The following is a 12,940-nucleotide window of genomic DNA, read 5'->3' as shown; positions in this document are numbered from 1 at the left end:
GTCCTAAACAAATTCTCACAATAATTTAAGTTTAAATAGCTCTGAAAGACGCCAAGAATAGCTGAACTCCAACATATTAAACCCTTTGGATTATTACTGGAAAAATGCTCTGATATCATGAGTCATTGAAACAACTTTTGTAACGCCCAATAAATGTAACTCAAGTATTTCAAAAATAAAATAAAATAAATAAATGTAACTCACTAATAAACTCAAGCTTGATGCGTGCTTGGACAAAAATTATACAACTAAGGCTTGACCACCTACTGCTTACTTGAGCTCGACTTACTTTATAAACATCTAAGTAAACTGCATTGTATTTTATCTAGTATCTACAACCCAAAACAGTCAAGGAAAAATGCTATATATTATCACAGCCTCATCTTGCACTATTACTATCCTACTGTGTTGATGTGATATTATCTATCAATTTGATATTCTTTATTTGAAAAACAAGAGTTGATCTAATGGTTCATGAATAAAGTATTAGATTAACACAATGTGATGGAAGTTGAATAAAAACTTAGTATGTACATAACCTGACCCAGTTATTAAGAGTTCACCTACTGTCAAATGGTGTATAACCTAATCCAAATTGCCACTTAAGGATTCTATTATTTTTAAAAAAGAATACTCCATACTGGATTAAAAAAAAAAAAAAAACCCATTAACGAATAAAAAAAACTATAGATACCAGGAGTAGTCGGAAACCCATCCCATTGAGGTCACTAGATATCCGCTACTACGGGTGGCTTCAAAACCACATTTAGCAATAGAATGGATATGCAACCACATGATCTTATGAGGTCATGGTCCACCTAGCTTAGGCTGGTGTGGCTATAGGACCACCCTTAGGTGGTTGGCCATTATTATGGTTTTGAGAAGCTATGAAGGTACAGAAGTGTTGAGGGGCTTAGGAGGAACTGATGAGGTTCGTGTGGCATAGGGTAAGAGATTGAGAAGTAAATGGCACATGGACAGCACGTGATCCATCAATGAAGGTGTAATGTCTGTGTTGTCCTTACTTAGTGTAGTTAGATTACAATTTTACCCTTTGTATTGTAAGAGAATTAATGAGCATTTGTTGTATAAGAACTAGAACTGAGGGAAGAAATATTCATTTGAAAGCTTAATAAAATCCTTTTCTTGGAGGTTCTGATCCCTCGAATGATCAGAGTGATCTTGTTCTTGATTTTACCCTTGAAGTTACAGGAAGTCTGTAACAATTTGGCATTAGAGTAGTTTGTATTCTTGGGAAGAAAGTGAAGTTGAGCAATGAAATTCTTGAAGAAATGGTAGACGGATTGAGGCACAAAGAATTGGAAAAGATGGTTATGGGATTGAGATAACTACAAGAACAACAAGAAAAGAGAGTGGAAGACCATCGAGGCATGTTTGAGGCGTTGAGTTCTAAGATGGACCTGTTACTGGAAGCTGTTAATGGAGGAAGGACGGGCTCGCATAATGGTAATGGCAGGCATGATGATGGGACGAACACTGAACATTTAGGTGTGTCTGGAGGAATACCTTTTCGTTCCATCAAAATTGAGTTTCCCATATTTGATGAAGAGAACCCCATTGGTTGGCTTTATAAGGCAAATCATTACTTTGCCTTACATCCCATGCCAGATGGGCAAAAGATCCTTATGTCTTCATTTTATATGGAGGGAAGTACAATGGTTTGGTTTTAAGATGCTGAGGAGACTAGGAATTTCAGCACTTGGGAATATTTTGCAGTAGTCTTACAACTGAGGTTTGGCCATTATTCCTATGATGATCCAATGGAAGCTTTGATGAGGCTGAGAGAAATTGCATGTGTCTCCATATAAATCTCAATTTGAGGTAATTTCCAATCGTTTGAAGGGTTTGTCTGAAAATTACAAATTGAGTTATTTTTTAGGTGGATTAAAAGATGAAATTCAACTTCCAGTTAAAATGTTATGCCCTTAAAACCCAAATCCTGCTTTTGGATTGCCCAAGATCCAAGAGGCGTACATTAATAGTATTTGAGACAATCATAAGGGTGTGCTTAGCAACTATTCTTCATATATGTCAGCACCTGTATGTGGAAATGTAGGAGTTCTTGTGGGGATAGGTGTGGTAACCAATAGTATTGTGAGGAAAGATTTTAATTTTGGAAGTAAAGAGGGAAGTTTTAAGACTACTATCCCTATTCAAAAAGTGAGCCTAGTAGAGACGAAGGAAAGAAGAGAGAAAGGGTTGTTCCACTTTTGTGATACTTTACTTTTGTGATGAAAAGTATCACAAAAGTGGAACCCAACTCATAGATGTAAAAAAACAAGAATTTATGTGATGGAAGGTATGGAGTTGTTTCAAGAAGAAAATGTTGAAGAATTGGTAAAGGTTGGAAGTTCTAGTGATTTCAAGCTGGAGTATAATATGCCAGAAATTTCTTTACATGCAATAGCTGGTTCTTTAAGCCCAAGAACCATGAGGATCAAAGGTCATGTTAAGGGATGTTTTGTGATAATTCTGGTGTATACAGGTAGCACCCATAATTTCCTCGACTCAATGGTGGCCAAGAAGGTGGGTATGGAAGGAAATAGAAAAGAATAGATTGAAGTGAGGGTTGCTAATGCTGAGGGGACTAGAAGTGAAGGGATGGTGCAAGGAGTGAAATTTCATATGCAGGGCAATAATTTTGTAAGTGATTTTTCCTTATTTTCATTGGGAGGATGTGATGTAGTAGTTGAAATGCAGTGGCTAAGAACTTTAGGCCTTGTGTTGTGAGATTTTAACAATCTCACCATGTCATTAGAAAACAAGAAAAAGTCTATGGTTTTGAAGGGATTAAGCTGTAATCAATCAGAGTTGGTGGAAGAGGTACAGATTTGTTGGCTTACAAAAGTAGAGAGGAAATAAATATTTCTGCAGATTGTGTCATAAGAACTAGAAAAGAAGGTGGAGAAGGTGAACCCAAGTGTAGAGGCTATGTTGTTGAAATATGACAAAGTATTTGAGGAGTCAAAAGGGTTGCCACCCAAGATGAGTAAGGACCATCAAATTAATTTGAAAGAGGGAACTATGCCCATATTTGTAAGACTATACATATATCCCTTTGATTGGAAATTTGAAATTGAAAATTTTTTCCACGAGTTGTTAAGTGCTGGGGTCATTCGAAATAGCCAATCTCCTCTCTCTTCACCTATGTTATTGGTAAGGAAATCAGATGGTACTTGGCGTATGTGTATGGATTACATAGCTCTTAACAAGGAAACAATGCAAGATAAGGTTCTAATACCTGTTACAGATGATCTATTAGATGAGTTATTTGGCGCCACCATTTTCTCTAAATTGGACTTACGATTAGGCTACCATTATATAAGAGTAAGGGAAGAAGACATTGAGAAGATTGCATTCATAACACACCATGGGAACAATGAGTTTTTGGTCATGCCTTTTGGCTTAACCATGCCCTAGCAACCTTTTAGGGTCTAATGAATGAGTTATTTTAGCCTTTCCTTTGTAAGTTTGTTAGTCTTTTTTTTTTTTTTTTTTTTTTTTTTTTTTTTTTATGACATATTAGTCTATAGTAAAACCAATGAAGACCATTTACAACACTCGTCAATACTATTAGATACCGTAGCAAAAAACACACTATTTGATAAGAGAAGTAAATGTAGGATTGATTGTGTGGAAATAGATTATTTGGGCCATTTAGTTTCTGTAGAGGGGTTAAAGGCAGACCCATCCAAAATGAAGGCCATGGTTGATTGGCCTTTGCCTAAGTCCATTAAGTCTTTGGAGGGCTTTCTTCGACTAAGTAGATACTATAGAAAATTTGTGAGAGGATATAAGGTGGTTGATGCTCCACTCAATGAGTTGTTGAGAAAAACTCATTTGTATAGGGACCTAAGGCTTCCAAGGCATTTGAAGCTTTAAAGCAGGATGTGACAAGCCCACTTGTGTTAGCAATACCTAACTTCTCTAAGGCCTTTTTAATGTGATGCATATGGTAAGGGTGTGGGTGCAGTGCTAATGCAGGAATGGAGGCCTTTGGCTTTTCTGAGTTAAGCCTTGAAGGGTAAGGGCACTAGATTTATCTACTCATGAGAAAGAGTTGCTGGCTTTGGTGTTGGCTGTAAAGAAGTGGAGATCTTATTTGTTAGAGGGTACTTTTGTAATAAGAACAAACTAGCAAAGTTTGAAGTTTTTGCTAGAACAAAAGATTGGCATACTATCATAGCAGAAGTGGATAAGTAAGCTGCTGATACACTTTCAAGAACAGGTGAAGGGTCAGAAATAGAAGTTACTTTGTTTGCAATCACGGTACTTGATCCAATTTGGCTAGAGGTAAAGCCTCTTATTTGCTGGATAATGAGGTTTTTGAGATTTGTAGAAAGCTACAGCAGGGTTCTTTACCTAATCATACATTTGAGGTCAATAATGGTTTCCTGTTTAAGAAGGGTAGATTGTTTTTGTCATCAATATCTCCATTGAAGCAGCAAATTTTACACTTTATACACAGTGGGTGGGCATTCAGGATATCAAAAGTCATTACATAGAGCTAAGGCAGATTTCATTTGGGCTGGTATGAGGAAGCACATAAAGAAATTTACTAGAGAATGTTCAGTGTGTCAGCGATCCAAGGTGGAGAATTTGTAGCCAGCAAGGATTTTGCAGCCTTTGCCAATACCCACAAGCTCCTAAAGTGATATCTCCATGGATCTCATTGAAGCTTTGCCATTGTCAAAAGAATTTTTTGTGATTTTTGTAGTAGTTGATAGATTTACTAAATATGCTCACTTTCTGCCATTGTCCCATCCTTATACAGCAGCAACAGTTGCTCAGTTGTTCATTTATCAGATTTTCAAGCTAGCAATCATTGTGATGGATCGATATGTGGTTTTTACTAGCAGTTTTTGAAAGGAGATGTTTAGATTACATGGCATAAGGTTGAACTTCACCTCAGCTTACCATCCTCAATTAGATGGTTAAACTGAGATAGTTAACAAAGGTGTCCAACAAGATTTGAGATGTTTGGTGAATGAAAGGCTTAGGTAATGGGTTCATTGGTTACCATAGTCAGAATGGTGGTATAATACTTCCACATATTTCTCAACAAGAATGACCCATTTTGAAGCTTTGTATGGCATTCCAACTTTGTGGAAGTATTATACCACAGAGGTATGGCATTCCGTCTCAGAATGGTTTCTGAGATTTGTGGGAAGCTATAGCAGGGTCCTTTGCCTAATCATACATTTGAGGTCAAGAATGGTTTCCTGTTTAAGAAGGGCAGATTGTTTTTGTTATCAATATCTCCACTGAAGTAGCAAATTTTACACTTTATACACAAGCGTGCAGTGGGTGGGCATTCAAGATATCAAAAGTCATTACATAGAGCTAAGGCAGATTTCATTTGGGCTAATATGAGGAAGGACATAAAGAAATTTATTAGAGAATGTTCAGTGTGTCAGCGATCCAAGGTGGAGAAGTTGTAGCCAGCAGGGATATTGTAGCCCTTGCCAATACCCACAAGATCCTGGAGTGATATCTCCATGGATCTCATTGAAGCTTTGCCATTGTCAAAATAATTTTCTGTGATTTTTGTAGGATTTGATAGATTTACTAAATATGCTCACTTTTTTCCATTGTCTCATCCTTATACAGCAACAATAGTTGCTCAGTTGTTCATTTCTCAGATTTTCAAGCTAGCAACCATTGTGATAGATCGATATGTGGTTTTTACTAGCAGTTTTTGAAAGGAGATGTTTAGATTACATGGCATAAGGTTGAACTTCACCTTAGCTTACCATCCTCAATTAGATGGTTAAACTGAGATAGTTAACAAGGGTGTCCAACAATATTTGAGATGTTTGGTGAATGAAAGGCCTAGGCAATGGGTTCATTGGTTACCATAGGCATAATGGTGGTATAATACTTCCACACATCTCTCAATGAGAATTACCTCTTTTGAAGTTTTGTATGACATTACACATGTCTGATACCCCGTATTTTAGTGTATTTTTATTGAAATAGTATTTTACTTGATTTAAAAATTGGTTCTTTTATTTTAAATTTATCGGATTTTTGTTGGATTTAATTTATGATTTTTAAGTTGTGAAATTTATTTTGATATGTTTTCTTATTATGAATTATTGTTTTACATTTAAATTACTCTTTAATTTAAATTAGTTTATTGTTGGACTTTAAATTATTGTGTTGTTGGATTTTTATTTATTATTTTATTTTAGCTTGTGATTGCCTTTAAATTATTTTATTCAACTTACTGTCTTGAAATTCTTTTCATTGGATCAATTTCGTAACCCAAGTTGTAAGGATTGGACCTTATTCTTTCCCTTCATTTTTCTTTTTCTCCTCTTTTTCTTTTATCTTTTTATCTTTTTCCTTCTTTCTTTTTCTTCTTCTTTCTCCTCTGTTTTTTTCCTGTGCGCAAACCACTCTCTCTCCCTCTCCCAGTCAGTTTTCTTCTCTTCCACCCAGCGCCGCCGTGCGCTGTCTATGAGCCACACCACCCCTCCCATTCTCTTCCCTACCGGCTAGTGACCCTCCCCCTGGTGAAGCACAACCATCTCACTTTCCGTTTTGAACTTTTTGGCTTTCGACCACCTCCCACGCCACCACCCACGGCCAATCACCACTACCTTTAGTTTCACCAACACTCTTAGGCCCTACCCTAACCTTCCCTAGCCTTCATTTATCTCTGTTCAAATTTTGGTATTTTAAGACCCACGACCATAGTACATTTTGCACCATGACGTTGCTTTGCTGTTGCCTCTTTCACCTCCTTGATCTTCCAAAAATTATATTATTGTGCTGTAGGTATTTTTCAAACAATCTTTTGAGATTTAAATATATTTTACACTAACAAATCTTTGTAATTTAGTTGGTTGTGCCAGACTGAGTTCAAAGAGTTAGAGGGTTAGTTGGATTTGGAGGACGAAGTTGTTTGTGTGATTGGTTTATGCTGGAATTGGTTGGTTGTTGTTTATTTGTGTTGTCTCATATACATTGCATAATGGCACACATGTTCATGTTTGTAAATGAAAACTGGATTTTTGCATAATTGCATGCATGTTCATGTATATATTTGAAAACTGGGTTTTCATGTGACAAATGATTTTGGGTATATTTGATATGAACAGATGGAACGATTTGAGAGAGAGAGAGTTACTGTAGGGATGGTGGTAACCAGGGACAGTGGTAGAGTCTTGCCTGTGATTCCTGCTTACGGTGCACGCAGTAGGGATAGTGGTAAGCAAGGATGGTGGTAGAGTCCCACATGTGATTCCCTCCCACGGTGCATGCGGTATTGATGGTGGTAAATAGAGATGGTGGTAGAGTCCTGTCTATGATTCCTGCCTACAATGCTCTTATAGATTGAAAGAGAGGTAAAATGAATTGTAGAGATGGTGGTAAGCAGGGACAGTGGTAGAGTCTTGCCTGTGATTTTTACCCACGGTGCACGCGGTAGGGATGGTGGTAGAGTCTCGCATACGGTGCATGTGGTATGGATTGTGATAAGCAGGGATGGTGGTAGAGTCCCGCTTGCGATTCCTGCCTACAATGTTAATTGGACTTTTGGGCCATTTTCTGAAAAAATGGCAGGTTTTGGATAAATAGATTTATGTGGACTATTTTATGGAAAAGCGGTAGATTTCTATGTAGGCCGTTTTCTGAGAAAATGGTGGATATGTTTTAATGAATTTGTTTTTGGGCCAAATGGGATTTTGGCGTGTGTTATAAAATAATCATTTTTGAAGAAAATGATGTTTTTGGGTATCATGCATGTTTGATCATATGCATGCATATTTGTTGTTGCATGAATGTATTTTTATCTCTTGGGTTGTTTGGTCTATTACTTACCTACGGTACCATTTTTTGGTGCCGTAGATTTTGATGCAGATGAGGATGCCGAGTCTAAGGATGCAACTCTGTCGGAGGAGTGATCGGGGATCACTTTCTCATGGAATGGGCCGAATTTGTTTCCCACTTTTGGTTGTTGATTTGGTTTGTATTATATTTATATTGGATAACTGTATAACTTTTAAATGCATTTTATTTTGGAATTATGTATTTAACAATTCTGGTATTTAGTTGACTGACTTTAATTATTTTGCTACATTTTTATTGTACACTTTTTGTATGTACATACACTTGACACTTATTATTGGGATGCGTGACCCGTATTGTCATCATCCTGACGTCTCGATTTTCACGTTGGAGTTGAGGGCTTCACAACCTCCCTCTTTGATGTAGTATGTAATGGGTACTACACAGAATCATGCTGTAGATTCTAAGTTGAGGTCAAGGGAAGAGATTTTGGCATTATTGAAGAAAAATCTATTGGCTACACAGTTAATGATGAAGTAGAATTATGGCAAGAGGCACATTGAGCGATAGTTTAAGGTATGTGATTTGGTCTATTTGAAAGTACAGAAGTACAAGCAAAAGAATATTTCCACTGGTCCTCGTCCTAAATTGGCTCATAAATATTATGGTCCATTTTAAGTGCTGGAATGTATTGGGCAAGTAGCTTATAGACTGGAATTGCCACTAGCTTTTGCTGTGCATCTAATTTTTCATGTATCAAAGTTGAAGAAGCATGTTGGATTAAACATTAACATCTCACCTTTAGTGCCTTTCACATATTCTCATGGATGTTTAAGAACTGAACCTAAGTCTATTTTGCAAAGAAGAATGACAGCTTGTAACAATCAACCTTTCATTGAATCACTAGTTAAGTGGCATGGAACTCCTACGGAAGATTCATCTTGGGTTCCAGTAGAACAATTGAGATTTCAATATCCTAACCTTGTGGACAAGGTCTTTTGAAGAGGGGAAAAATTGTTATGGTTGTGAGAAGCTATGAAGGTACAAAAGTGTTAAGGGGCTTAGGAGGAACTAAGGAGGTTCGTGTGGCATTGGGTGAGAGATTGGGAAGTAAAGGGCACATGGACAGCACGTGAACCATGAATGAAGATGTATTGTCTGTGTTGTCCTTACTTAGTGTAGTTAGATTACAATTTTACCCTTTGTATTGTAAGAGAATTAATGAGTATTCATTGTATAAGAACTGGAATAGAGGGAAGAAATATTCATTCAAAAGCTTAATAAAATCCTTTTCTTGGAGGTTCTCATCCCTCGAATGATCAGAATGATCTTGTCCTTGATTTTTCCCTTGAAGTTACAGGAAGTCTGTAACATTACCTAACCATGGGGTGGCTAAGGTTGCCCAACCACATTTTTCTTCTTCTTCTTCTTCTTCTTCTTCTTCTTCTTCCTTTTTTTTAAAGTTTTATTTATTTATTTTATTAAATATACTGAAGAGTTTGATGCGGCGTGGGTGTGTTCTTTTTCTTGAAGAGTGTAAAGGACCTAGTTTATATAACAAGGTATTGGTTGAAGATAAATTCATCCATTCAAAAAAGTAGCATATATATAAACTATTTGAGTATAAAATTGATCAAATTGATATTCCAATAGATGTATTTATCTAATGAGAAATGAATTAATGCTACTCTTTAATTTGGATTTTAACTCGGCCGATCGTGATGACGGAATTTATAAAGTTTTTCTATCAACTATTTAAAAGAAAAATAATTAATATACATGATCGACCAAATGAATTAGAATTAGATCTAGGGGTGTAAAAAAAAACCGATAAACCGGTAAACTGGACCGGACCGGATCAAACCGGTGGCATCGGTCCGGTCCTGAGGTTGGTTCGGTCCGGTACCGGTTTTAGTTTTCTTAAAACCGATCAAAATCGGTCCGGTTCCAATTTTTCTTTTTTTAAAACCGGACCGGACCGGACCGGACCGATTTATATATATTTTAAATTTTTATATAATATGTAACTATATATAAAATAGTTTTGTATTATATGATAAATTACTAATTAATATAATATTAAATTTTAAAATCTTATATCATTTTGTTTATTGTATTAATAGTTATACTAGTATTATATAGTGCATATTAATAATTATACTAAGACTATATTACTATATATTATAATATACTATAATATATTATTATATTATATATTGTAATATATCATTATAGTCTATAATACAATTATAATATATATTATAATATACTACAATATATTATCACTATAGTATTATATACTATAATATATTATATTATATATTATATAATATAATATATTATAGTATATAATACTATAGTGATAATATATTGTAGTATAATATTATAATATATTATAATTGTATTATAGACTATTTATATAATATAATATATTACATTAAAACCGGTAAAACCGGATCAAACCGGACCGGAAACCGGTAAAACCGGAGTACCGGTTTAAGAGGGTAACCGGTACGTAATCGGTTTTGAAAAATACAAAACCGGTACATACCGGTTCAGTCCTAAATTTTGTCCAAAACCGGACCGGTTACACCCCTAATTAGATCCAACATTAATATTATTTTATTTATTTGATAAATATTGTGAAATATATGTAAATTAACATAGCGTGTGTTCAAAAGCTAGGATTAAGATTCCCATTCTTTTAGGAGCTAGCTATTAGCTAGCTCATGTTGATATCTAAATAATGGAAGATGGAAAATGTGTCTAGAAAAGATCAGCCGCAGCTGGCACATGACTTTATTATATGCTTCTTTAGTGAGAACGACAAGGAGCAAAATTTAAGCAGAAAAGCGCATGCTTCGGCACTTAAAACCTATTGGTTTCAGTGGCTAAGTCATTTGATGCATGAATCTATATATATATAAAATCATATCTCGCGAGATTGGTGGGAACATTTCATCAAAGCTAAGCTGTCTGTGTACGAATCCTTAAAAGAAAATGAGATTTGTATATAAAAATTTGCATGCAACATGCCGTAGGCCACCCTTGTACTCCACAAACCCTGATCTTCGGCTTCGAGATCATCATGTGCGCGCATGGGCGGCCAGGTAATTAAATTGCCTTACTAGCTAATATATATATTCTGGATAATAAATGGCAATGATTTTGGTGATTTGCATCTCATATGTATTACAAATATATATATATATATATATATATATAATATTAATTTTTGTTGCAATTAATTAATTAATTAATTAATTAATTATCTTTCTACTTCAAAGTACTGGAATATTAATTAAATAATTAAAATTGTAGGTTTTCAAGGATATTCACATCATAGATACTTAAGAAAAAAATTAATTAAAAAGTGAACCTTCAATTAAGTGAAATATATAAAAAAAAAAATATTTGGGAAAAACTTGTGCACATAAAATTTTGAGAAATATAGTTTAAAAAAAAAAAAAAACTGATATATGGGAATTAAAGGGAACCGTACCGTTGAATTTTGAACTCAATCATCAGAAAAAAAGAAATTGTGTATGACCTAATAATGATGGTGGACAAAGGAGAGATTCCCAGGTGTAAGCTGGGGAACTAGTTAGCCAATATATATATAAAAATATATACATGCTTTTTGTGTAGGGTTCCCAACATTATGTCCAAAGCTTAAAAGCAATGGCGATTTACTGTCTGTCCTATATACTGCATTTTATTTCATCTACAGCAGCAAGGAATTAGCTTTTCAAAGCAAATCCTGAAAGCTGATACTGAAAATCCAATTAATTACGTGGCTGCTTAAGATTGCTAGCTGCAGCCAACTAGGCTGCTGCTTGTACAACTGAAGCCATCTCAGTATAGATTCCATTCCAATTATATAAGAGTATAATCATATCTTCATGTTTTTATTTAGAACAAGCAACTGTTGCCTGTTGTTGAGTACTGTATATAATATGTGAACAATTCATGATGTGAATTGATCATGAACATTGCATTGTCACTGCAATATACAGTATCAGAATAAACATAGAGTTCATGCAAATCATTTATGCTTCATCACAAACAATAAAAGTACATGCTTTCACTAGTACTGCAAATATATATATATATATATATATATGTACACGCGCGCGCGCGCTCAAGTGAGAGAGCTCACACATGAGGTGCCGGCGTGCATTCTCAACAAAAAAGAAATATTAAAAAAAAAACCTCTCTCAATAGAGGTATGTAGCAATTTGCGCCGACATGATAGTATTCAGAATATATAATGATCGATGAGATGACAACCCATTTTCTTGCAAATAATATGCCAAGTTATTTTTATATAGATAATTATTATATCTACCTTGAACGACAAGCTGTGATTATATAAGTGTAAAAGCATTGGATTCTCCAATACAATAGCTTTGGTGTCTCTTTGTGAGATTCATATAGGTGAGATAACATAAAATGTGCCATATGATCATGCACTCTTGGCCTCATGTACATTAGAGTAAGGCACATGACCATATTCCCTTAATTAATAAAGCCTCATTTATCTCATGTGGGGACCAGCTTCTATATATCTCCAGTCAATTCTAGCTCCTATTTATAGTACTCGAGATATCCAACTATAAAATCCGGCCTCTATCATATATATATATATTCTCAAGTGCCAAGATTATAGAGACATATTAATCAGTATTTTCAGTCAATATTATGTATATATCTTATGTTTGGAATACCATATATATCAACCCTAGTGGTAGAATTTTTCTGTACCCCAAGTGGCGCAGCTAGCTTAATTCCCATTTTATCAAGGCCAATAACTAGGAAAAGGGAAAAAGTACGACCAGGAATAGCTCATAGGTTCAGTTAAGAATATTATCAAATTTGGCTTGTGTTTGATGGAAGGTTGCCATGCGCTTTGGTACGCCATCAATTAGCTAGGATCTAGATCCTCTACAACTTTTTGATACAAACACTTTTTATAATTTAAAGAGAGAGCCAACTAGATGTGGTCCTTCTCTCTTCACTGGAGAGTAATTAGAGTGTAGGGTTTTGGTTTCTTTGTCTCTCGGTACAAAGAATTTGTCTCTCAGTGAGAGCTGAGAGTTAGTTTTTCATCCTTGTCATGACTTCA

This window comes from Carya illinoinensis, chromosome 6 (genome assembly GCF_018687715.1).
Source record: "Carya illinoinensis cultivar Pawnee chromosome 6, C.illinoinensisPawnee_v1, whole genome shotgun sequence".
NCBI classification, from domain to species: Eukaryota; Viridiplantae; Streptophyta; class Magnoliopsida; order Fagales; family Juglandaceae; genus Carya; species Carya illinoinensis.
Note: the sequence above shows the minus strand (reverse complement) of the source record.